Genomic DNA, 4,664 nt, shown 5'->3' with positions numbered 1-4,664 from the left:
AGGCATTTGTCAAATGCCTGTTTTTTTTTTTTTTTTCTTCTTGCAACCTCTCTCTTCTTCAAAGAAAAAATAAAAACAAAACTTGTAACAAATAAGTATAGTCAAGTAAAACAAATTCCTTTATTGGTCACGTCTAAAAATGTGTTTCATTCTACATAGTAGTCCACTTCCCTTCTGTCAGGATGTGGATAATATTCTTCATCATTGGTCCTTTGGAACAATGATTAATTGGTCTATTGATTAGAGTTCTTAAGTCTTTCAAATTTTTTGTTTTTACAGTATTGGTGTTATGCTGTAAATTGTTTTCCTGGTTCTTCTCATTTCACTCTGCATCAGTTCATACAAGTTTCTCCAGGTCCATCTGAAACTATCTCTTTCTTCATTTCTACAACACAGTAGTATTCCATTACATTTATATACTATAATTTGTTCATCCATTTTCCAGTTGATGAGCACTCCCTTAGTAAATGTCTCTTAACATTTAGGGATCCTGATCAATTTACCTAAGACTTTCCCTTTGACCATTTAGTCTAAGAGACTTTGGTTTTAACTGAGGCAAAAATTTAGGATAACTGGGTGTATCTTCAAAAGGTTTTCATCTGTTTTTTGATTTGTGGCAGTTCCCAACCTTTGATCTGTGACTTTTTCCCCTTGAACATGAACCATTGCCAGGTTATTAGTACGTATTTATTATGTACTCACTAAGTTTGTTGATTAATAACTTCTACCTTGTCTGTACTTACAGAGAATGGATATAGAATCATAAAATCTCATGGCTGGAAGGAAATTCAGAGATTGTTCAGTCCAGGCTATATCTGAAGCAAGAATCCCCTCTACAACACTCTCTCCACCCTGCAAGTGGTCATCTAGCTTTAGCTTAAACGTTTCTAGTAATGAGGTACTCACTACTTCTTGATTATAGCGCATTCCACTTTTAGATAGCTTTCATTGTTAGGGAGGTTTTCTTTATTGTGTGCCAGAATCTGCCTCCTTACATGGGACCTTTCCTTGAGATTATTGCCTCTCAGTCTGAGAAAATCCTAGATTAATTTATCTGGATCACTGAATAATATCAAGGGTATTTTACCATCTGAAAGCTGTTCTGACAATCACTAGCCAAATAGATTCTTTTCTTAGCTCATTTTGAAACATTGCTTTAGTATGGATATTTTAGTATTTTTATAGATACTAGAAGGCTATAAGTCTAGGGCTTTTGGCCCAAGGAGCTTCCTTAGGAAATTTCCCCCCATTAGCTTATCAGTTCCTACTTCTGTTGTCCTCTTCTCAGGTAAATTAACTGAATTATCCTTGAGTTCTGTTATCTGTTGGGAGAATAACACCCTTTTTTTCCTTTTAATTACAAAATGTCCATTTTCTGTTACTTTTTAGATTAATGGATTAGAGAAAATCTTCTCCACACCATACTTTTCTGTAAAATTAAATATCCTACTACTGGGCTTTCCCCAAATTGCTTTACATAGTCTGTAACATCTGTAGCTCCCTTGTTCAACATGATCAAAACAAGATTGCTATGAACCACCAGCCACATGGTTTTGACTGCCTACACCCTGATCCTTCCAGGAAATCACAAAGGTTAGGTGAACTTTCTCACAAATCTGAGCACAAAATGGAAGAAACTTACAGAACCTTGGGATCTTCCTTTGGTCAGACCCGAATAAGGGCACTTGATTATCTAGATCATAAGATTTAGAGCTGCATGGAACCTTAAAACTTGAGTGCATTCCTCTTGTTGTACAAGTCAGAGAAATTTCCAGATCTGAGAGGGGAAATGATCAAGATCATACAGGTAAGGAAACAGCAGAATGCTGGGGTTCAAGCCTTGGTCCTCTGATTCTAAAGGTAGGGCTGTTCTCACACACCATGCTGCCTTCCTCATTTGCTACATTGTGAGTTCAGGAAACCCTAAACTAAAACCAGATATTTGAAGGGCTGCCACCTAGCTTATATTGGAAACCTTTTTGCTATGGAAGTCATTGTGAAATGACTTACAGCTTTTAAAGGATCTTTATTAAGATATGGAAGAAGAAATAAACTGTGAAAAGCAGAAACGGTTTAGAGTTGCTGACCCCAAGTAGTATTTGATAGTTTTGCATAAGATCCACCCTTGGATTTTAGGCCTTGCTAAGATGTGTTACCTAAGTGATTCTAGTTTTCTCAGAACTGATCCATGTAAACTTAACCCTGGAATTTATTTCTGTTTTCTAGACCTTCACTGAATTCAAGGTCCTACTTACTGACCTGTTTTAGTTGTTGAGCCTGATTGGTTCTCTGGATTAAAAAGATTACTATACCTAATAAACTGATTTCCCCTTTGTGCCCTGCTCACCCCCTCCCCCAACCCACCCCCGTTTTATCATGGTGTTTGCTTCTAGCTCATCTTGCCCTTTTCTTACTACTACACACTCCAGATTCACAGTTATGTTTTGTAGGGCTGATTTATATGACAAAAAGAATTTTTATAATATACTAAGGTAATGCAGGAAATAAGGCAAGGTAATATAGAAGTACATACAAAAGAAATCTAACTGATCCTATGCTAGATGACCCTTAAATTTACTAAGCTATTGTGTAGAGACTCATCTAATTTCAGAGTTGGAAAGGCTCTCAGAGATCATTTAATCCAACCCACGCTTACAAGAGAATCCCTGCTACAACATATCTTACAAATGGACATCCAGCCTTTGCTTGACAACCTCCAGTGAGAAGGGGAACCCATTATCCAATCAGGTAGCCTATTCTGTGTTATATTCCATTGTATTCTAATCATCAAGAAGCCTTTTCTTATGTCAAAATTAAATGACAATTCCCATGCATTGCTTCTAGGTCTACCTCCTGAGGCCAAAAGAACACATTTAATCCTTTTTCCATGTGGCAACTTTTTAGGTACTTAATGGGATCTTAGAAGTGGAAAGGACTTTAGTGGCTATCAAGTCCAAACCCTGTTTTTTTTTTTTTAACAGATGAAGAAACAGGCATAGAGAGGTTAAATGATTTGCCCAAGATTACCCAGCTAATAGGTATCTGAGCCAGGATTTGAACTCAGATCTTTCTGGCCCTAAGCCCAGTGCCCAAACCTGTGCCATGCTGCCTCTCTTAAAGCAGTCATCAAGTTTTGCTGGAGTTCTTTCCTCTTCAAGTTAGATAGGCTCAATTTCTTCAATTGATTCTCTTATGGCATAGATTCAGAGCCCTTCACCTTCCTGTTTGTTGTCCTTTGACCACTTTCTAGGTTATTGATGGCCTTTGCACAGTGTAATGCTCTGAACTGTGCACAGTATTCCAGACATGATCTGTCTAGGATGATACATTAAATTATCACCACTCTATTCCTGGAAACTGTGCCTCTCACCCTAAGTCAAGCCTAATCTGTGTATCATGGAACTATAGATCATCTAGTCTACCCCTCTCATTTTAAAGATGATGAAAGCCTCAGGGCTTAGGGATGTTAGGCCACTTGCTTATGGTCACATAGCTAATAAGTAACAGAGTACAGATTAAAACCCAAGTTCTCTGATTCCAAATCTAATTATTCCTCTTTATGCATCTGCTACCTCTTAAGTAGAAATGTTATATCCCAAAACCAGCCCTAAAATGATTTGGCATTTCACTGGCTGGGGCATACTTTGAAACTCATTTGCCATTCTGTAATCACATGCTCACTGTCAGTGCATCAGGTCTTCTGATGGCATGGTGGGTTGTGTGTGTTCCATCCAAATTTCTGTGTAATCACTGAGTTAATTCCTCTCCCCTTTCCTGCCTTCCAAACCCAGTGACAGGCATGGAAAAATATGAAACAGGTACAGACAGTAACCTTGTTCTACAGAAGTAAGAATAATTCAACTGTCATACTAAAAATTCGTAAAAAAAACATCATTTCCTTACAGTCTCCCTTCCCCAAAAATCTTTTCCAATTCTGCTTGAATTTCTTTCACTTTGTTTTGTTACACTGCCTGAAATTCCAAAAATTAAAAATTAATATGATTTCAAAGTCTTCACATTAGTATGAATCAATACAGCCTTATTTCAGCAGCTGGTGGAGGGCATCAGTGCTGAGAGTGGAAATTACACTTTGGATGGGAGGCAAGTAATTTTGGGGCACAAAATATTTTGGATGGTAGGATAGGTCAATGTGGGATCCTGCTTCGGGAGACTTAAAGAAGGGAGTTGGTGATTAAAGAAAAAGCATTAGGAGGCAGCAGAAAAAGGAAATAGGAAGTTGCCAAAGACAAGCTCCAAAGCTAGTGCTGTTTGTACTATGTAAATATAGTTCAGTTAAGTGTTTTTTTTTGTGGGCAACCTCTGGAACCTAACTACTATTTGTTTTTTCTGGGAAATACAGTCTAAGTTCCAAACAATGAAACTACAAACTGACTTTTAATACTGCCTTATCTTCCATTACATTTGCATGAAATACTAATTCCTTATCAGTCATAAAACACCAAAATTGGTTTTTAAGACAGGGAAAACAAAAGATACCCACATAAATAAACTTAATAATGTCATCCTGAATAATGAATGGGTCAAAGGAAAAAGTCATAGAAATAATAACTGGAAGAAAATGCATAATGATGATGCAACATGCCATAATTTCTGAGATGCAACTAAATAGTTCTTAGAGGAAAAATTATCTCTATAAGAAAATA

The sequence above is a fragment of the Vombatus ursinus genome, unplaced genomic scaffold (assembly GCF_900497805.2).
Source record: "Vombatus ursinus unplaced genomic scaffold, bare-nosed wombat genome assembly UNPS02014816.1, whole genome shotgun sequence".
Lineage (NCBI taxonomy): Eukaryota > Metazoa > Chordata > Mammalia > Diprotodontia > Vombatidae > Vombatus > Vombatus ursinus.
The sequence above is the reverse complement of the archived record's forward strand: the minus strand, read 5'-3'. Positions refer to the sequence as shown.